Source organism: Acomys russatus, chromosome X (assembly GCF_903995435.1).
Source record: "Acomys russatus chromosome X, mAcoRus1.1, whole genome shotgun sequence".
Lineage (NCBI taxonomy): Eukaryota > Metazoa > Chordata > Mammalia > Rodentia > Muridae > Acomys > Acomys russatus.
In genome coordinates, this window is record NC_067169.1 from 78186936 (window position 1) to 78209386 (window position 22451).

Genomic DNA, 22451 nt, shown 5'->3' on the forward strand with positions numbered 1-22451 from the left:
TACCATAGGTAGCTAACACAAGGGGTGCATTTATTATATACAGTGAACAAGCAAGTGTGTTAGCTAATCTCCACAGGGGTCTCTATAGGAGCGCAGTCTCAGGTTGCAGTCACCTGGGAAGAGGAAGCTTGGTTAATATTTTCTGCACACACTGTCAACATTAGCACCTGTTAGTACTTGTCACTCACTCCCCTGAACCTGGTACAGGAAGGCCTTGCCATTCTTATGAGTCTGAGGCATCAGGGTCTGTGACTTATCAACAGTACATACTGACTCAAGACGTCATCCACTCGCCACCTCATAAACCACTTCATACCAGTTATACTTCTAGTATTTAACAAACGGGAAAAATGTTAGCAAGCATGTGGAGAAATCAGAACAGTTACATATTACTAGTAGGATATAAAATGGTACAGCAAATATGCAAAATAGTTAATTTCTCTAGTATACTGCTTTCATATCTTTCTCTCTCTCCCTCCCTCTCCCCTTCTCCTTCTCCGCCCCTTCTCTTTCTCTCTCTCTCTCTCATTTTCTTTTGGCCTTTGAGACAGGGCACATACAGTCTTGTCTGACTTTGAACTTGTTATATTATCTCTGAACTCCTGATCTTCCTGCCTTTACCTCCCTGGTGCTGGAATTATAAGCCCATGCCACCACACCCAGCTTTACATTCTTGGGGTTTTATTTTTTCCTCCAGGTTTTTAGTTTTCTTAGATTATTGTTGAAATCTCTTTCTCTTTCTCTTCTCTGCTCTCCCCCCCCCCCCATCTCTCTGTTCTTTCCTTCACGCTGGCTGTCCTAGACTCACTTTGTAGACCAGGCTAACCTCAAACTCACAGAGATCCACCTGCTTCTGCCTCTTTGAGTTCTGGGATTAAAGGTATGTGCCACCACACCCAGTTCATTCTGAAGCTTTTAAAATAATATTTTAATTTATTTCTTAAGACTTTTATGTGCTCGGCGTGGTGGCACATGTCTGTCGTTTTTATTATTAGTTGTCCACTTTACATTCCAATAATAGCCCCCTCCCTCCTCTCCTCCAGGTCCCACCCTCCCTTCTTGTTTCCCCTAGCCCCCCTCTCCTACGCCTCAGAGAAAGGGAGCCCCACTCACCCACCCCAGCATATCAAGTCACATCAGTACTAAGTTTATCCTCTTTCCCCGTGGCCTGGTGAAGTAACCCCTCCAAAAAGCAGACAACAGAGTCCATGTCAGTGTCAGTCCCCATTCCCTTTACTAGGGGGAGCCATATGAGGACAGAGCTGTCCATCAACTCTATCTGTGTAAGGGGCCTAGGTCCAGTGCTTTGTCCTTGGTTGGATCTTCAGTCTCCATGGGCCCCTGAGCCCTGGTTAGTTGGCTCTGTTGTCCTTACAGAGCTCATGTCCCCTCCCTTCTATCCTTCTCCACACTCTTCCACAAGACTCTCTGTGCTCCACCCAATGTTTGGCTGTGAATCTCTGCATCTGTTTCCATCAGCTGCTTGGTGGAGCCTCTCAGAGGACAGCTATGCTAGGCTCCTGTCTGCAAGCATAGCTGAGTATCATTAATAGTATCAAGGGTTGGCTCTGTCCCATGGGGTAGGTCTCAGGTTGGGCCAGGCATTAGTTGGACATTTCCTCAATCTCTGCTTTATTTTTGTCCCTGCAAAACTTACCCTGCCTACAAGATGTGCAGGGACAAAAATAATTTTAATATTTTAAGTATATAACACCAAGCTGTAATTAACATGAGCTTAGTTTCAGTAGTTACAGGACTCTTTGTCCTTTTCAGAGTAGTCCCCTGGTTTATGCTGTACTTGTCAGGGGTTCAATCTATAATATAGTATATAACATACATTCATGAATTTAGTTCGTAAATGTCCAGGGAAAGAAAGCATGAATAGCAAAGCAAAGGTATTGTAAATGCTGGATTAAAAACAAAAACAAAGAAAAAGAAAAAGAAAAAAATGACTGTATCAGAGAACGAACACTTTTATATTTACAGAAAAAAAAATGAGCTAAAAGTGCACAGTAAAAGCCACTTATAAGCAGGCTGCTGTGGCCCGCACCTGTAATCCCAGCACTTGGAGAGGCAGAGGCAGGCAGATCTCTGTGTGTTCGAGGCCACCCTGGTGTACAAAGTGAATCCAGGACAGCCAAGGCTACACAGAGAAACCTTGTCTCTAAAAGCCAAAAACCAAAAACAAAGCCACATATAGCCTAGTTATAAACACATAACAATGTCTCCTTGTAAGACCGATGACATATATGAAAATGGTCAAGAAGGATTCCTTTACTATCTTAGTAGGGGTCTCTATTGCTAACCATAAGCAGCTTGTGAAAGGAAGGATTTATTTTACCTTATAGCTTGTAGTCCATCACTGAGGGAAGTCAGGCCAGGAAGGAGGTGGATACTGATGCGGAGACCATGGAAGAGTGCTCCTTACTGCCTCCCTCCTTATGGCTTGCTCAACCTGCTTTCTTGTAGAAAGTAAGACCACCTACCCAGGAGTGGCACCACCCACAGTGACCTGGGCTCTCCTACATCAACACAGACCAATCTAGTAGGAACATTTTCTCAGTTGTCATTCCAAAATGACTCTAGCTTGTGTCCAATTGTCATATAATTAACCAGCACAATCACCATGTGTGCTTGCATGTATGGAGGTCAGAGTTTGACCTTGGGTGTCATCCTCAGGAGACCATCTACCTCCTTTGAGACAGGGTTTCTCACTGGCCTGGAGTTCAGCAACCAGGCAAGAATGGACAGTCATGAAGCCCAGAGATCCTTCAAAGCTGTTTCTCGCGAGCTGGGATTACAATGCCACTGTGCCTGGCATTTGCCACAAACTCAGATCTTTGAGTCTGCTGGCTAAGCCATTCCTCCAGAATATTCTTTCCAAAATGTAATTCTTTAGATAAAGCATAGACGTGCATGCCTATAATCCAAGCACGCAGGAAGATGGCTGAATGTTTGAAGCCAGCCACAGCTTCAAGATGAAACCCTGCCTCAAGTTCCTCCCATAACACACACACACACACACACACACACACACACACACACACACACTGAACTGGAGAAACTATATAGCCACATGCAAAAGACATTCCAACCCTAGCCATATGCCAAAAAAGAATTGAACACAATCAAACACATGAGAACTAAAATATGGTAAATAAAGTATACTTACACAAGCTAAGGAATTATGTTGACAAAGAACTATAGATAACCAAAGAAAGCCGGAAGCAGGAGAGGTGGTCTTCTCCAGGGAAGAGCATATAAATTGGCTGTCCAGTGCCAAACAATCAGCACTGAAAACATATACCCAAGCCACATTATAAAGATGCAATAGGTTACATTTAGGAGTGAAAAAGAGGCTATGAATTTGAAGGAGAGCAGGGAGTGGTGTGTGGGAAGGTTTGGAGGAAGGAAAGGGAAAGAAGAAATATTGTCAGTATATTATAATCTCAAAAATAAAGAGTATATTTTTATTTCTACATAAATTGATAAGTATTTTTGTTTCTTGATTTCTAATAGGTTATATTACATTGGTTTTTGTGATTTTAATCACCTTTGCACTTGAAGAATAAAACTTATTTGGCCATGGAGTATCATTCTTTAAATAGGTTGATGAATTTTATCTGTTAGTGTTCAGTTGACAAATTTTACACTAGTATTCGTAGGACATAGTTTTTTTTCTTGGGTGTCTGAATTTTTTATCTGGCTAGGAGTAGTAGCCTTATGAAATGTGTTAGGCAGTATTCTTCGCCTGCTTTTTAAAAAATAATATTGTTAATATTTAATATAAATATTAGCAGTCTATCATTGAAATATTTAGTATAACTAACCAATAAGGAAATTTGGTCCATCCGTCCTTCCTTCCTTCCTTCCTTCCTTCCTTCCTTCCTTCCTTCCTTCCTTCTGGGGAGGGATACAGAGTTTATACTTGTCCCTGGCTGTTCTGGAATTCCTCACTGGGTTGAGCAGGCTGGCCTTGAACTCATAGATCCACCTACCTCTGCCAAGTGCTGGGATTTAAAGGCGTGCAGCACCATGCAAAGTCTTGATTAATTTTCTTTTCTGAGTTTGTGGTTACTGATTTAATGTCCTTGCTATGTATAGGTCTATGTAAATTTCCTATTCATTATTCTGTCTTCATAAGTTGTATTTCTAAAAACATATATTTCATCTGGGTTGTCTAATTTGCTTGCATTTAATTGCGCACAGTACTCAATATTTTTATTTCTGTGAAAGTGGTAATTGTTGGGTCAAAAAGAAATTCAGGACAAATGACTATGTGCAGTACCTGCTAGCATACCAAAGTGCATGCTGGCCTCTAGCCCTACTTAGTACCTGTGGCTCTTCTTAGCCCTTCTCACCCTACCTCCTACACTAAACTTCTCCGTCTCATGGGCTTTCCTTCCCCCCAGCTTCTCATTTCTATATAACCCTACCATTTTGGCCAAGTGTTCTATTGGCTCTCTTTCTTTTGTCTTTCTCTCTTGGTCCTCCTCTCTCTCTCCTCTCATGGCCTGATCTAATCTGCTAGCCGTGTTTGGTCTACTATTTTCTCTCTCTGCTTTGGATTCTTCCAGATGCCTTTCTGGCTGTTACCCTGCCTCCTCTCTACAATTAAAACAGCAAAAACATCAACAACAAAAAACCTTTTTCTCAACTATACCTTGAAGCACTCATGTCCTCACTTTATACATCAGTGTTAACAATTTGATTTATGACTGTTAAATTTAGTCTTTTTTTCTTGTTTTTAGTGAATCTACCTAAATTTTTTCATTTTTCCCAAGACTGTTTTTCATAGGTTTGCTTTCTATTTGGACTCCACCCATCTCCACTGTGATGTTTATCTCTGTCTTTATGTCTGTTAACTGTAGGCTAAATTATTATTCCCTTTCTAAGACTGTAACATACATAGTTTATTGTTGATTTGAAATATTTTAAAATAAATGCATTTATGTTCCTCACTGTCACTGAATTATGTATTTTTAATTGCTTCACAGTTTTATACTTGTATATAATGGATTCTGCTTATTTTTACCACCCCATTTTCTTCTCTCCTTACCTCTCTTTTCAGCTGAAATTTTCCTTCTTTCTATCAAATGCCATTCCTGTTTTCATGTTTTATTTTTCTTCGTGTTTTAGTTTTCTAGTTCTGCTAAATTTATTCTTGATATGCTTTTTCTAGTTTTCTAAGGTGAAATGTTAGGTGATAATAAATTGTTCCTCTTCTAATATATGCACACAAACCTATAATTTGACTGTTAAGTACTGCCTTATTTAATATTCCAAGTATTTTTGTTTTGTTTTGTTTTTTGTTTTTCGAGACAGGGATTCTCTGTGTAGTCTTAGCTGTCCTGGACTCACTTTCTAGACCAGGCTGTCCTTGAACTCACATTGATCCACCTGCCTCTGCCTCCCAAGTGCTGGGATTAAAGGCATGTGCCACCACGCCCGGCTTCCAAGTATTTTTGATGCTTTATCTTTATTATCATTCTTTTCAAAATTCCTACTTTTAAAAAGTCTCCTAATTCATTTTTTATTAATTTATTTAAAATCTGTATTTGCTTTATTGATTTCTTATTTTATTACATGTTAGTAAATATTTCACATTCCATTTCAAGTGCTTCATAAGTGCTTTATATGCTTTCTGACATTCACATCAAATACTCATGAACAGTAACTATGGGATACATTGCTTTTCTAGTGTTATATTTAACAGACTTATCTATCAATCAGCTATTAAAATATGTTAAAATTTAATTTACCCATCCTTCAACAATCTTCATTTTCTCATATAGATCCACATTTCTAACTTAAGCAATTTTTCTTTTTTTCTGAAGAACTTGTTTTAACATTTTTCCAGACAGGCTTACCTGCATCAAATTCTTTCAATTTTTTTCTGAAAATAATACTTCACATCTACACATGCAATATTACTTTTCTGGATACAAGATTTCAAGTTGGAATTGGTGTGTTCTTTTCCTTAGTACTTTATTTTTTAATATATTTTATTAATTCATATTACATCTCAATTGTTATCCCATCCCTTGTATCCTCCCATTCTTCCCTCCCTCCCATTTTCCCCTTATTCCCCTCCCCTATGACTGTTCCTGAGGGGGACCTCCTGCCCCTGTATATGCTCATAGGGTATCACGTCTCTTCTTGGTAGCCTGTTGTCCTTCCTCTGAGTGCCACCAGGTCTCCCCATTCAGGAGACAACCTCCTTAGTCATCAGGGAAATGCAAATCAAAGCAACTCTGAGATTCCATCTTACACCCATCAGAATGGCTAAGATCAAAAACTCAAGTGACACCACATGCTGGCGAGGGATTTGGAGAGAGAGGAACACTCCTTCAATGCTGGTGGGAATGCAAACTAGTACAACCACTTTGGAAATCTATCTGGCGCTATCTCAGAAAACTGGGAATAGGGTTTCCTTAAGACCCAGCTATTCCACTCCTTGGAATATCCCCAGAAGATGCTCCAGCCCACAATAAGAACATTTGCTCAACCATGTTCATAGCAGCCTTATTCATAATAGCCAGAACCTGGAAACAGCCTAAGTGTCCCTCAGTAGAAGAATGAATAAAGAAACTGTGGTACATTTACACTATGGAATACTACTCAGCTATGAAAAACAAGGAATTCCCGAAATTTGTGGACAAATAGATCGAACTAGAAATGATCATAATGAGTTAACTCAGAAGCAGAAAGAGTCAAATGGTATATACTCACTTATATCTGGTTACTAGCCATGGGCATGTCCCATGAAAGCCTTCACTTGCCAGGAAAGTGGGACAGAGGGGAGGACATCCTATTGGGACTCTAGGTGAGAGAAGCATGGGAGAATGGGGAAATAGAAGGATCCAGAGGGTCCTAGAAAGCTACAAGAAGAACATTATGATAGGCGGATCTGGGCCCAGGGGTCCCACTCAAACTATGGCACCAGCCAAGGACAATACGTGCAGTAAACTTCAAACTCCTACCCAGATCTAGCCAAAGGACAGGACATTTTCCACAGTTGAGTGGAGAGTGAGGTCTGACTTTCACAGGAACTCTGGTGCCACATATTTGACCATGTCCTTAGTACTTTATATATTGTACTGTACTTGCTTAATAACTGTAGTTTCCAAACCAGAATCCATGTAATTCTTATTTTTTGTTCCAATAAATACTTGTTCATTTACAACTTCCTCACTACCATAAAATCCCCTGAACTATGTATTCACTTTTTCTCCTTTGTCAGGGGCTGGATGACTCATTAGGTAAACTGCTTGCTATGCAAGCCTGAGGGCCTGAGTCCAGATCTCCAAACTCCCTGTGATTCTAGAGATGATAGTGTGTGTTTGTAGTCCCAGAACTCCCACAGCAAGATGGGAATCAGGGCCAGGAGAATCCCTGAAAGCTTGCAAACTACATAGCCTGCTGCATGCAGTAGGAAACAAGAAGAGCTTCTGTTCTGAATAAGGGGAGGCAAGCACTGACATTGAAGGTTGTCTTCTGACCTCCGCATACATGCCCATGCCTGTGTATACACACACACACACACACACACACACACACAGAGAGAGAGAGAGAGAGAGAGAGAGAGAGAGAGAGAGAGAGAGAGAGAGAGAGAGAGACAGTGACAGAGAGAGAGAGAGACAGAGAGACAGTGACAGACAGAAAGAGACAAAGACAGAAACAGAGAGACAGAGGGGGAGGGAGGGAGGGAGGCAGAGGCAGACAAAGACAGAGATGTCTAATTGAGTGGCAGAAAATGTGACGAACCAGGGAGAGAAAGAGAGGTGAAGGCAGTTTTACTGGGACAGAGGTTGCAGAGAAATAACAAGTTAGATGGAGAGATAAGCCAGATTAAGTAAGTCAGCTGGGAGAGGAGTTTGAGCCAGAACAGCTGAGTTGAACCAGCCAGCCTAGAGCTCAGAAAGAACAAGAAAGGGTGAGCTTATTAAGCAGTAACTCTCAGAGGCTGAAAGCATTCTAGTCCTAAGTTAGATTGTGTGGAGGCTTCCAGAACTAGGCGAAGGTTATCTGACAGAGGCATTAAACCTCTGAGACAAGAATTTTAAACAGGTGAACTAAAGTTCCTTTTACAGTGTCAGATTGATTTCCAAAGAGGTTGTACAAGTTTTCACTCCCACCAGCAATGGAGAAGTGTTCCCTTTTCTCCACATCCTCGCCAGCATGAGCTGTCACCTGAGTTTTTGATCTTAGCCATTCTGATGGGTAGAACATGAGATCTCAGTGTCATTTTGATTTGCATTTCCATGATGACTAGGGATGTTGAGCATTTCTTTAAGTGCTTCTCAGCCATTTCAGATCCTCTGTTGAGAATTCTGTTTAAGTCTGTGCCCCATTTTTAATTGGGTTATTTTGTTTGTTAGTGTTTAATTTTTCTTCTTCTTCTTTTTCTTCTTGTTTTTCCTTTTCTTTCTTTCTTTCTTTTTTTTTTTTTTTTTTTTTTTTTTTTTTTAGTGTTTAATTTCTTGAGTTCTTTATATACTTTGGATATTAGCCCTTTGTCTGATGTAGGTTTTGTGAAGATCTTTTCCCAGTCTGTATTTTGCCACAGGAGACAGCTTCCTGAACAGAATGCCAACAGCTCAGGCTCTAAGATCAACAATTAATAAATGGGACTTGATGAAACTGAAAAGCTTCCATAAGGCAAAGGACACCATCAGTGGAACGAAACAGAGCCAATTAGTTTTACCGGGCTTATTTTCAGGATTGTGGGTGAGGGATACTTAGAGGATCAGAAGTGACTGAAAGCTGATTCACCAGAGCCCAACCAACATAGATAATGGCTCCCAGAACATGGAAAGCTGGAGCACAGTACACAGTCTGCCAGCTGAATAACAGGCTAAAAAGTGTCCCTTCCAGGCCACTCAAGTAGTCTGAGCCTCCTCCAAGTATCCTCGCTGTTCTTTGATTCTTCTATGCAGCTTGGCTGATGAGCCGGCCTCTTGCAGACAGCTCGACTTCTCTCTGTCTCTTTTAAGTGACTTGTCTATCTGAGAGTGTCTCTCTGCAGCCCTTAAAACTTGTGTATGCTTGCGAATAGGGGCTAGAGCTAGTGGATCTGGTCAGTATCAGGGACTTCCCAAGTCCTTTGAATGTTTTTTTTTCCTGTGCTCTCAGAGCTTCCTTGCCGGGTAGAACATTCAGGCACCCACTGTAGAATGTTCTTTATCATCCTGTGTCTTACGGAGCTTTCCTTCAAGATAGTTTAATCTCAGAGGAATTGTTACAATATCCGAAAGAAATGAAATCAGTATGCTAAAGCGATATCAGCACTTTGATACTTACTGCGGCACTGTGTGCAGTGGCCAATGGATGTAGAAACAAACAGTCTGACAACTCATGAATGAACAAAGAGTATGCTATTCACCATTTTGTGAGAATTCTTCCATTTGAAACAACATGGATGAAGCTGGAGGAAATAAGCAGGCAAAGGAAGATGGAGACTGTATGTTCACACTTACATGTAGAGTGTAATAAAGCTGAACTGGCAGGCGTTGAATATTGGCTACAATGCTGAGGTTATAAATATTTGGTTAGATAGGTGAAATAAGTTCAAGGGATCAGCTCTTCACGGTAACTGTATCTAATAACAATATACTATATTCTTGAAAAATCTAAAAGAACAAATTGTGAGCCTAGTTCTAATCAGAAAAAGAGAAGGTTTTGAGTTTTTCGTTGTTGTGTTTTGTTTTGCTTTGCTTTGAGTCTTTTTTGTTTTGTTTTGTTTTGTTTTGAGACAGGGTTTCTCTGTGTAGTCTTGCCTGTCCTGAACTCACTTTGCAGACCAGGCTGGCTTCAAATTCACAGATACCTGCCTGCTTCTGCCTCCCGAGGGCTGGGATTAAAGGTGTGTGCCACCACTGCACAGCAAAAGAGACAATTTTGAAATTTACCTTGATTTAACCATTCTACAATGTATACATACCTCAAAGTAAAATGAGACTGAGGCAAGAGGACCATAAGTTTGAAGACAGCCTAAGTTACATAGGTAGACACTGCCAAAAAGAAAAAAAGAAAAGAAAAAAGAAGCCCCAAACTAAACCTAAACATGAGAATTGAAAATAAACTGAGCTTTCAGTGAATTAAAGTATCTTGTTCTTTTTTGTCCCTTCCATTTTAATTGAAATACATTTCTTTTTTTTTTTTTTTTGGTTTTTCAAGATAGGTTTCTCTGTGTAGCCTTGGCTGTCCTGGACTCGCTTTATAGACCAGGCTGGCCTTGAACTCACAGCAATCCGCCTGCCTCTGCCCTCAGTTATTTTAAAATAGAGAAAAGCAGGCAGATTGCTCTAAACCAATTTAAATTTAAAAAAGAAAGCATTAGCACAGGCATGGGCCATGCCCCCCCCCAATGTAAGGCTGAGCACGGGAGGCTAGCTAGGGTCAGGGTAGACACTGATTACTCTAAAGATCCTCATCATTGGCAGAAGAGGGGTGGGCAAGTCCAGCTGCTCTTGAAGTTCACAGATGATACTTTTGGTTCAGAATGTATAGCAACAATAGGTGTTGAAGTTAAAGTGAAAAACCATTTCAGTAGATGGAAATAAATCTAAACTTACAATATGGGAAACTACTGACCATGGGAAGTTTTGAATTAACTGTCTGCTATTATAGTGATACACAGGATGTCATATTAGTTTACGACATCACAACAGATACCTTTGTTAAACTGGGAATAAGCCACACAAGAAATGATATAGTTAACATACAGGTGGAAATAAAGCTGGTAAAGAAAATCTTGAAGTTGATAGAAACGAAGGCCTGAACTCTGCCCAAAAGCATTCCATGTTATTCAGAGGCAAAGCTAAAAACTCAGTGTGTTTTTGAGGAACTTTTTGAAAAGATCCTTTAGACACCCAGATTGTGCAAAAGTGAAGACTGGAACAAAGAAAACAAGCTGTCACACAAGGATAAGGAGCCTGGACTGATTACTGTTGTGGGTAATGACTCTGGGAATCCCATCTCTTGCATATGTAGTCAGTAGTGCCATCTCTTTGTATATAGACCCTTAGCTGCTACTTAGAGCCCTTGCAGGATACACATAATTGTTTTCATCATGTCAATGAACATTTTCCAGAAAAACCACTATATAGCTTTTCCAGATGAAATGTTATGGTAAGCATGCCATCTGTAATTTTTCTTCTTCTTTGTAACATAAAGTAGGTGTACCTTCCTGAGTGCCTTTGCTTTATGATTTACACTTACCATGCCATTTTTAAAATGTCCATCTGCCTCTTATATGTTACTAATGGTCTGTTTTGGTCTTCTTTTTACTTCAATGCCCTGATCAACTACTGAATTACTTGCTAGAACCAGGGGGAGATAAGCATGTCATCAAGCCTGTCTCAGTCCCTTTAAGGAACAACAAGGAGCACGATTCACAGCTTTTCTTAGATGCTAGAGATTTTTAGTAGTGTGAGAATCAGCCTAGGCCAATTCATAATCTATTTACTATCTGTTCTGATGATGCTTCCAAACTAGTATTGATACACTAAAGCAGTTTGGTGTTTTATTTTACTCCAGTTATTAGCTCAGTGACCAGAGCTTTAATCATGTGATACATACACTGGATTCATTATCCATGATGGTGTGAAGGTTTAGTTACTTGTCATATAACAGAATGACAATAAGGCTTTCCCTCATTTGGGTTTCAGAAGAGCAGGAACGGTGTATTGTAACTCTTGTAATATTTCTACTTCTAAAACCAACATCTTTCCCCACAAGTATTGGTAGTGTTTATCTAGGTGCCTCAGCTGTAGCTTCTGTAATATTTGTGACTATCTATATCGAATGGTTTCTGTAGACAGCTACGTGTTTATAAAAAAAAATCGGTATATGGAAGATGAAGGAGAAAAACACTAAATGATAATTTGAGAAAGGGCAAGTTGCTTCTAGATTCTGACATGAAGAAAAATGCTATTCCAATGATAATTTACTCTAAAATGTACCTAATGTGTCCTAGTGTTCGATTGCTGTGAAGTGACAGCATGGCCATGGAAACTCTTATGAAAGAAAGTACTTAATTAGTGCTTGCTTACAGTTTCAGAGGTTTAGTCCATTTTCATCTTGGTGGGAACATGGAAACATGCAGGCACATGTGCTGGAGGATTTGCTGGCAACAAGAAGAGTGAGTGCTACTAGGCCTGGCTTGGACTTCTGAAACCTCAAAGCCTACCTCCAGTGATAATACTTCCTCCAACCAGGCCATACCAGATCCAATAAAGCCACACCTCCTAATCCCTCTCAAGTAGTGCAACTCCCTAATGACCAAGCATTCAAATATAAGCCTATGAAGGCCCTTTTAATTTAAACCACCACATTCCACTCCCTGGCCCCCATAGGCTTGTAGCCATATCATAAAGCAAATATGCATTCAGTGCAACTTCAAAATTCCCCATAGTCTATTGCTAGGGTCCCGAATGTGCTGTAGAAAAGACCCCAGACACAAATAGTATACAAGCAACAAAGAGCATTTATTTTGCAGAAATCCAGTATCCACTTAGGCACCTTGGTGACCCTGAAGTGAGCTCCCAGGCTGTCTTTAAAGACACCTTAGGGCATTCCAAAGGAGGGGGGCAGTTAGGTAATCATTAGCATGCTGGGATCCCCACTGAGACACAATGGTGACCCCAGGTGAGCTCCCAGGCTCTTTTACAAGCTTTTAAATTCCAAAGGGTTTTAAGTAATCATTTAAACTAGAACCCCCAGGCAAGCTGAGTAAATGCAGGCCACTCTGACCAGGTCATGAGTTAATCATAAGGCAGGAAATGTCTAGACAGGCCATAAATCATCTTCCTCCGGCCAGGTGGTTAGGCCACCTGTGATTGGTTGTCCAATTTTTTGCAGCATTTCCAGTGACTGCTCAACCCACCTCTGAGGAATGGAGGCCCAAGCCTGCTCTGAACCAACAGAAACTGAAGCCTGTTGTGGCCCTAGATCAAGCCTATTGGGGCCTCACTGTTCCTCAGGGTCTTGAATAAGGGGTCCCTCTGGGGTCCCACACTATAACAGTCTCAACACTGTTCAAAGTCTCTTCTGAGAATCAAGACACTCTCTTAACTGTAATCCCCTATGAAATCAAAATCCAAAAAGCAGATCACACTCTTCCAATACACAGTGGCACAGGATATACATTACCATCCCAAAAGGGAGAGAAGCGAACATAGTTATATTTTAGGGGTGGAGGAAACAACAAAAAATACAAATATGTAGTGTTGAATAGTGATAACTGATATAGAGAAATATACAATAGTGTGTGAGGATGGCAAGTGTTAGAATGTAGAAATAATAGTTTAGATAGGATAGTCAGAGAAGGTCTCTTTAAGGAAGTAAAAAACAATTAAATGAAGGAGTGAGCCATGATGCTATGTGGCAACATATTCTAAGCCTGAGAAAGAACAAATGAACTTCGTGGGTTGGTTTTAAAAATAGTAACATTGCTGGTATGGCTAAAATAAAGACATCAGTGGCTGATGAGTGGTAGAACTGATTGCTTAGCATGTATAAATCCCTGGACTTGGTCCACTTGGTCCCCAGCACTATGGGAAAAAATGAAGTAGGCAAAGAAACAGTGAACAGAGTTTATTTTAGTGTGTGAGACAAGAGCCAAACCATGTAAGATATAAAATCACTGTGAAAAGAAGTTTGGATTTCATTCTGAGATGGGTTGAAAACCATTAGAAGGTTTTGACAAATGGATCATGGCAATCTACAATATTTTGTTTTTTAAGGATGATCGTTTTCACTGTGTTAAAAAAAAAAAAAAATTTGTGGTGACTTGACTATGCCAGGCCATAGGCAGTCCTGATGAGACTTGATAGGCTGGAGTCAGATGATGGGGAAAGAAGGTTCCCTCTTTTTGAGGACTAGGGAAGGGGGAGGGGGAGTGAATGTAGGATCTGGAGGAGATGAGGGAGGGGGCAACAATCAGGATGTAAAGTGAATAAATTAAAAATAAAAAAGTTTTTTAAAAAGAAAGGAAATGTCCCGCATAGGCCCATAGGGAGTGGCACTATTAGGAGATGAGGCCTTCTTGGAGTAGATGTAGCCTTGGAAGAAAGCTGGGGGTGCAGCTAAGGGGAAGTGGTCATGGGGGGGGGGTGTGTCTCAGATGTTCCAGCCAGGACCAGTATGGCATTCACTTCCTGCTGCCTGCTGATCTAGCTGTAGAACTCTCAACTCCTTCATCAGCACCATGCCTGCCTGCATGCCATCATACTAGCCCAATTAAATGCTTTCCTTTACAAGACTGGCTGCTGCAGTCAAGGTATCTCTTCACAGCAATGAACCCCTAACTAAGACCATGTACTTTGGGGAAACATGAATGGAAATTCAGGGAATTACTAGTAATTATAAAAATAAAAAATGCTTCACACATTGATGACTTGGTTTTGAATGAAACGGTAGTAGTAACCACCTTTCAAATACATTTTGGAGGTAAAGCAAATGGCTTTTGTAAGTGGACTGAATATAAAGTAGGAAAGTGGAATCAATAATTCAGATGCTGAGTGGCTCTCAATAAGGAGTCACTTAGTGAGATGGATGAAGAGTGGCAGGAACAGACATTGGAGAGAAGATCAAGAGCTCAGTTCAGAACATGCTGAGTTTGAGATGCCTTTTAGCTCTCTACATAGAAATTGAAAGTAGGCAGTTGGACATGTCTGAACTAGATATAGAAATTTAGGAAGCAGTAAAGTAGAGACAGTATACTTAAAGTTATAAGAATGGGTGTGGGCCTATTTCAACAAGGCCACACCTCCTAGTCCTTTCAAACAGTGCCCCTGCCTAAGCATTCAGATATGAGTCTATGGTGGCCATTCTTACTCAGTGAGGTTAGAGCACAAGTTGTATAGTTGGATTTCAAGTGTGAAACCTAAGTCCTTAACCCCAAGGTCAGTGTCTTTACCTGATGATATTTTTCTTGCCTACGTGTTGTCTTTTGAAATTAGATTATTTCAAGACAGTTACTGGTTGGTTTTTTTTTTTCCCAATTGTGTGGATTCCAGATTTAAATTCCTTCATCTGTATGTGTCTATGTTTGGGGAGGATATGAGTGTAGGAGAAGTAACTAGAAGGGGAGCATGACAAAATGAAAGGATTAGGGAGAATTAAAAACAGGGTAATATAATATATGTGACATGAAAATGGAAGGGAGAGTACTAGATCCACTCTGTGGAATGTGAGTGGAGATACGAGCATGTCCTGACCAAGGATTTTAAGAGAGTTACTTCTGTTTTTCGTTCTTTGCCCGTTTTGCTTGCTGAATACAGGCCACTATGAAGTCTTCTCATGAAGAAGCAAAAAGTCATGGTTAGGTAATGAGAAACACCAGAAAGTAATACAGACCTCTCACACTTTATACCTTGAGAGGTAATTATGACTTTCTTTAATTGTGTACAGTTAGAATTTCCTATCCATACAAAGCTAGTTATATCACCTCAGTTCCTATATTATAAACTTTTCTAGGCGTATTTCCCATGTTTGGAATCTCTGTGATTTTTGCCATGATTCTTGCAGCTGCCACTGCCATTCTTAACTTTATTGCCAGGCACTTAAGTGCCTCCATCTGTTCCCTTGTATATTCCACACAACACCCTATACAGTCTAAATGATGTCACAACTAGTAGTAGTCAAAACTTTAGGCCACATTGGAGACGAGGATGTTTTCCTTTATTTAGGACACACTTTATCTTTATGTCAATAACACAGTAAAGTGCTTTAGAGTTTACTAGGAAGTAGTTGTTTCTGAGAACACTTAGAAATATGCCTTGGTTGTGACAGATGTATAGTTGAGGATTTCTGTTGGAACTAGGACAAAGAAGATTCCTAACTGCAATGCTGCTATTCAAACAGCTGTATTTCCCAAGGCTAAAGCATTATTCATTGGGTACAGACACTGTTTCTGGCCCTGTTTTCCCTTGTGAAGTGATTCTTCATACCACTTTCCTTCTTTTTCTCCTTCTTCTGTCTTTCTGTTATTGTGAGATAGAGAATCATACTATGTAGCCCTGGCTGGTCTAGCATTTAGTGTGTAAGTCAGCCTGGCCTTGAACATTGAACATGTGCTGATCTTACTGCTTCAAGTGCTGGGATTATAGGTATGTGCCACCACACCCGGTTGTTGAAGCATATAGCTTGAAAAAAATCTGAAAATATTCTTAGATGTGGCCTCTCCAGATTCTGTAACTATACCCTGTTTCACTCAGGTAGTAGAAACAATAAAATACTTCTCACAGCATCTTTTTCCTACACTAGATGTAGATATTCTTTGGGCCTATTTTACCAGTTACTTCATAAAACCCACCTTTATTTACTTGGTCCTGACTTGGGAGATTCAATTTCCTATGTACAGCATATTAGCTTTTCAGTACTGTAAGAAACTACAAGAGGCTGGGCGGTGGTGGTGCACACCTTTAATTCCAGCACTTGGGAGGCAGAGACAGACAGATTGCTGTGAGTTCGAGGACAGCCTAGTCTACAAAACAAGTCCAGGCTACACAGAGAAACCCTGTCTCAAAAAAATAAAAAATAATAAAATAATAAAATAAAAAGAAAGAAAGAAAGGAAAAGGAAAAAAAGAAAGTACAGAAGGTAATCAATTTATAAAGAGAACTGTTTCCTATTGGCTCACAGCTTTGGAGGTTTTAGCCCACCATCCAGTGACTGTAGCAAGACAGCATATTAGAAGAAACCTTCCCGCCTGAGTAGCCACCTATCAAAATAAAAAGAAAACGGATACAAAGACCTTTGGGGGATATCCCTAATTCAAACTGTAGCATGAAGTTCCTGAAGTCCAGGTAAAGAAAAAGCAGTACGTTGTTAAGAACACACAGAATTTGGCTCAACCTAATCTAGAAGAGTTGGCTAAAGAAAGTTTACTTGGGGAACAAGGAGGTCAGTAGAGAAGCAAGTTAGCCTAAGTCTACAAAAGCAGATCTATGAGGGGGACAAGAGAAGATGTTGCCAGTCATTATGGCAACAGGCATGCAACTGTGCAAGTTCATGAGCAAACATAAGGTGAGGTGAGATGAGGAGGAGAAAATTAAGGCACTGTAAGTGATCATTCCTGCTGCTTTATCCCAGGTTAATGTTTGTGAGTGATTTCTGAAATTTATATTGCAGGGACAACTCAAAGTTACACAGATACTAGACGAGATACTCTATAGTATGACAATAGTAGTTGGTTTGTGTTGGCCTAGAATGCATTTTTGGAGGAAGTAAATCATGTCTAGCAGTCATAATATAGGTCAGCATCTTCTGCATAGTATTTGGTCTAATTTCAAGATGATATTTAATCAATAGATCAGTGCATAGTAATAAAACACATTGATTAATGATTGTTAGCCACTCAATGCCTTTACTTTGTAAATGAATTGATAAGAGATCCAACAGATATTTCAACGATTGCTAGCACCACTCCTATCACTAAGTTAAAAAAAAATATGCTGGTAGTTCAGCGCATGGTTGCTTACACATATAATGCCAGCCCCTCTGGAGTCTGAAACAGACTTAGAAGTTTGAGGACAGCTTGGGCTACATGGTAAACCTAAGGTCAGCCTGGTAAACTTGATGAGACTAATTTCCCAATGCATTCGTTAGTGTTGTGGTGATTGCTTGTCAAGTATACTCAAGGGCCTGAGTTCAAGCCTCAGCAGCACCACTGCAATAAAGAGGGCATTAAACCTCTACAGATGTGAGCAAATGTTATGGTGCTGTTTTAGCTGTACTGTGAAACAGAAGAGTATTATTGATGGTAAAAACTGAGACACAAGGTGAATCTTGCTGGGCATTGATGTGCAGTAAAGACTGGTGAGGGGAATGTACATTTGGAATAAGGATGGTGCATATATTTTGTTCCTGCTATCACAATTGCTGTGAATTTAGTGGCTTAGAATGTGACAGACTTAATATAACAGCATTGGATGCAGAAAAGGTCTTACTGCACTAAATCTAACAGCTCCTTTCCTTCCGGGATTTCTATGAATCTGTATCTTTTACAGCTTCTGCAGACAGCCAGCGTTCTATGGGTGCTGGCTTCTTGCCATCTTCAAACAATGTCTGATCTGGTTTGGTTTTGTTTACCCAATGCTGCTTTCATGAAATACAAACTCTTATGCCTCCGCCTGTCACACCTAAGTTCCTTTGCAGATACATCGGATAGAATGAGCCAGCATAATTTTGTGCAGAATTCCACTATTAACAACCCTGGATCCATTGGAAATGTCAATTTTCCTTGGCCAAATAACATGTTTACATATGAGTATAGACTTAGGGTTGTTATTCTGTGAAACACTGGGTAGGCGCGCAATACATTTCTAAATAGGCAAGCTCAATAGCTTTACTGCTTGCTTAATGCCACTGCTGTTTTTCCCACAAAGGTATTGCTACTTAAAATCTCAATATTTCTCTCTCTCTCTCTCTCTCTCTCTCTCTCTCTCTCTCTCTCTCTCTCTCTCTCTCTCTCTCTCTCTCTGTGTGTGTGTGTGTGTGTGTGTGAGAGAGAGAGAGAGAGAGAGAGAGAGAGAGAGAGAGAACATGTAAAAGACACACACACACACACACACACACACACACACACACACACACACACACACACAGTGAAAAATGACTGTGGGCCCAAACCTGTGGTTGATTTACTATATCAGGAGGGGTACTTGGTCTGCCTTTTGGAAGAGGGACAGTGGTGGGGGATGTAATGGAAGCACCCACTTCGGGTCCCTTAGAAATGCTTTGCTCTTCATGTTTGCTCGAACCAGTGAAAGAAAACAGGGGAGAACCAGCAGGAACCTACTGGCTGGCTGTTGCTAGGTCACCTGTCTTCTCTCAGGCTGCAGTACTAACATCCCCCCTCCCCTTCCACTGGCGTCAGAAAAGGAGGGAAGCAGAGAGGGAGTACAGGGAGGGGCAGACACTGTCCAGCCTCGTTCTGAAGTGCAGATGTACCAAGGAGCCCACTTAGTATCCCTCCGCTGCTCCCTCCTGCTGCCTAACTCCAGACCTCCTTCTCGCTGTAGACCCCGCCCAAAAGCCCTCACAGACCCTAACTCATTCCACACACTGTAGTGGCGCCAAAAACGTGGTGGTGGTCTCTGGTTAGGATAAACAGGGGTCTGCAAAATCTCAGTGGCGCAACCCGCCCCTCCCTCCAAGTGGAGTGGGGTTGTCTCTGGCCCCGCCCACTCCGAGTCGGAACTACGGTGGGCCCTGGAGGGGGCGTAGAGCCTAGCGCCATATCCCTCCGCCCCCTTCCCGACACCCTCGAGGCGAGCTCTGCTGCCGCATACTGCGCAGCCCCTGCCCATTTGGTGCAGAGGCGTGGGGGCGGGACGCATCTCGAACCTTCTGCTCGCGCGCAAAGCAGCGAGAGCCTAGTGAGAGGAGCAGCAGAACGACAGAACGCAGCCAGGAGCAGACAAGGGACGGACTCGGGGGCAGCCCAGAGCCCTGGGCCGCGCGTGGCCAGGCAAGTGGGGGTGTGTCGAGGGCTCTAGGCGGTCACACTGCCTGGCCCTAACAGTCCAGTGTAGGCCATCGGGATCGTGGCTGCTTCCTGGGAGCGGAGCCCAGAGACCTCAGGCAGTGAGTGAGGAGGAGGAGGCTAGAACCTAGGTCGTGTGGCGGGCGCACGGGCCAGCTACAGTGGAGGGGTGTGATGGTCTGGATGCTGGCAGAGCAGACAGCTTGGCAGTTGGTTTCCCAAGTGCCTGTGTCCCGCTCTGCACAGTTTCTGGGCCCTGTGAGGGTTATGAGGTCGGCAGCTGTGGGAGAAATCACAATGCTAGACTGGGTGGGGGGCGGGGGGGGTGTCACCGCGGGAGCCAGCTGGTCTGGGAGAGAAGGCTGCTGGAGAAATGGCGGTGCAGGAGTTGGGGGGGGGGGCGGCTAGGGCTCACCGGTGTGTGGGGGCGGGGTAGTTGTCCAGCTCTCCGGCCATCTCAGCTGGTGGGTGGTGAGTCGCCTCAGCTATTGGGGCTCTGATCACATTCAAGGGAGGGGTACTGGTACCCTGCGCCCTGGGTACTGTCACTCCTCACAGGCTCCTGCTTGATGGCAAAGTCTCCTGTCTGCGCGGTAGGTCTGGCGTATTCTGACAGGCCACAGTGAGCATCTGTAGACCAGAGGCTTGAGAAAAGAGGAACGGGAAAATGGCGTGGATTTCTGGAGGTGTGTGGCAATGGGAGTGGGCACCTGACAGTGAGTGGAGACGCCAAAGGGGTGGGGTGACAGACCAGAACAGGTGGGGTATCTATTGGTGTCTCCTAATCTCATTTCTCACAGCCTTGCAGGTCCTTTTCCCACTTCCCTTCCCCTCCGTCCCGATCCTGGGGTCTGAAAAGATGGGTTGGGGATGATGACGGAGCCATAAATCCAAGGACCACTTCAGAGCCTGCTTCTAGAATGTACTGCGCCCTTCCCCCATTTTTTGCTGCGCAAGGCAAGGAAATGTCGCCACCTAGTGGTGAATCCTGAGAATTGCAGAAGGGACTAATGAGTATGACATCAAGAGGGGGTGTTACCCCAAGAACCCTGCAGCCAGGCTAAATCAGACAGGAATGTTCCAGCAGTAGGACCCTGAGTGCTGAAGGACGCATGATCCTAGGTGGTGTGCCTCTCAACAAGATCAGCTGCTGCCATCCTTTCCCGATTGTCTTACGTTTTCACCTCTTTGTCCACAGGCCTGCTTTAAGGCTGGTCACTTCTGCAAGAAAGGAAAGAAGGTGTCTCTGGTCCCTGGAGGTTGGTGAGCATCGGTGGCAGTGCAGGAGCCAGCTGCTCAGGAGGCAAATTCGGATTTCTGTAACCAAGAGGGTGCATGATGCCTTACTGTCCCCCCTAAATTTGCCCACACCTGTTGCCATCAATTCCAGATGTCTTACATTTTCGTGTCATTTTGTCCACAGTCCTGCTTTAAGACTGGTCATTTCTGCAGGAAAGGAAAGAAGGCATCGAGGAGACTGTCTCTGGTCTCTAGAGTTGGTGAGCCTTGGGGCCAGTGCAGGGGCCATCTACTGAGGAGGCAAATTCAGATTGCTGTAACCCAAGAGAGTGCATGACGCCTTACTGTCCCCCCTACATTTGCTCACAGCTGCTGCCATCAGTTCCTGATGTCTTACATTTTCATGTCTTTTTGTCCACAGTCCTGCTTTAAGACTTGTCATTTCTGCAAGAAAGGAAAGAAGGCGTCGAGGAGACTGTCTCTGTTCTCTGGAGTTGGTGAGCCTTGGGGCCAGTGCAGGGGCCAGCTATTGAGGAGGCAGATTCAGATTGCTGTAACCCATGAGAGTGCATAGTGTCTGTACTGTCCTCTAAATTTGCCCACAGCTGTTGCCATCAGTTCCTGATATCTTAAATTTTCATGTCTTTTTGTCCACAGTCCTGCTCTAGGACTTGTCATTTCTGCAAGAAAGGAAAGAAGGCGTCGAGGAGATTGTCTCTGGTCTCTGGAGTTGGTAAGCCTTGGAGCCAGTGCAGGGGCCAGCTATTGAGGAGGCAAATTCAGATTGTTGCAACCCAAGAGGGTGCATGGCGCCTTACTGTCCCCTAAATTTGCCCACAGCTGCTGCCATCACTTCCTCATGTCTTACATTTTCATGTCTTTTTGTCCACAGTCCTGCTTTAAGACTGGTCATTTCTGAAAGAAAGGAAAGAAGGCACTGAGGAGACTGTCTCTGGTCTCTGGAGTTGGTAAGCCTTGGAGCCAGTGCAGGGGCCAGCTATTGAGGAGGCAAATTCAGACTGTTGCAACCCAAGAGGGTGCATGGCGCCTTACTGTCCCCTAAATTTGCCCACAGCTGCTGCCATCACTTCCTCATGTCTTACATTTTCATGTCTTTTTGTCCACAGTCCTGCTTTAAGACTGGTCATTTCTGTAAGAAAGGAAAGAAGGCGTCGAGGAGACTTTCTCTGATCTCTGGAGTTGGTAAGCCTTGGGGCCAGTGCAGGGGCCAGTGCAAGATCTGGCTACTGAGGAGGCAGATTCAGATTGCTGTAACCCATGAGGGTGCATAGTGTCTGTACTGTCCCCTAAACTTGCCCACAGCTATAGCTTCCTTTACCTCATTTCAGAGGTACTAACAGTGTTTGAGATAGGTGTGAGTTGGACTATGAGCCCCAGGCCTTGGGTGCTAGAACCAGGGGACAGAACGTTAGACAGACAACAGGCGTGGTTTTGTTGTTGTTGTTTGGGCTCAGGGATCTGTGCCTATCTACCCCATACCAAGTGTCTGTTTTGTTTTATGCGCTTGTAGGCTTCCTTGCAGTGAGCTGTTGTTCTTAACACCACTTGAACACAGGAAAGAGGGAGAATCGCAGCACATCGGTGAAGGTTAGTATGGGGAAGAGGGTAGAGATTGAGGTCACCCTAGAGTGACTATTGTGAGATTCAGGGATTCCCCTCTGTCTCCATTCCTAGCGGATGCACTTCTTACTCAAGC

The 22451-nt window shown here is 42.7% G+C and overlaps 1 protein-coding gene and 1 pseudogene across 6 annotated transcripts in view; both read left to right on the forward strand.

Annotated features, from left to right (window-relative positions):
* Gprasp1 (G protein-coupled receptor associated sorting protein 1) overlaps positions 1-22451 on the forward strand; it is a 55337-nt gene that overhangs the window by 28014 nt on the left and 4872 nt on the right. For 4 of the 6 annotated variants that reach the window (XM_051141352.1, XM_051141356.1, XM_051141355.1 and 1 more), the window contains 4 exons: positions 20694-20758; positions 20919-20994; positions 21627-21702; positions 22266-22342. The gene's annotated coding sequence lies outside the window, so the exon portion shown is untranslated. Of the gene's footprint in view, positions 1-19971; positions 20182-20693; positions 20759-20918; positions 20995-21404; positions 21468-21626; positions 21703-22265; positions 22343-22451 lie in introns of those variants that run through there. The other 2 variants (XM_051141353.1, XM_051141358.1) reach the window with 2 other exon arrangements.
* Positions 9418-11854, forward strand: LOC127185365 (ras-related protein Rab-18-like; annotated as a pseudogene).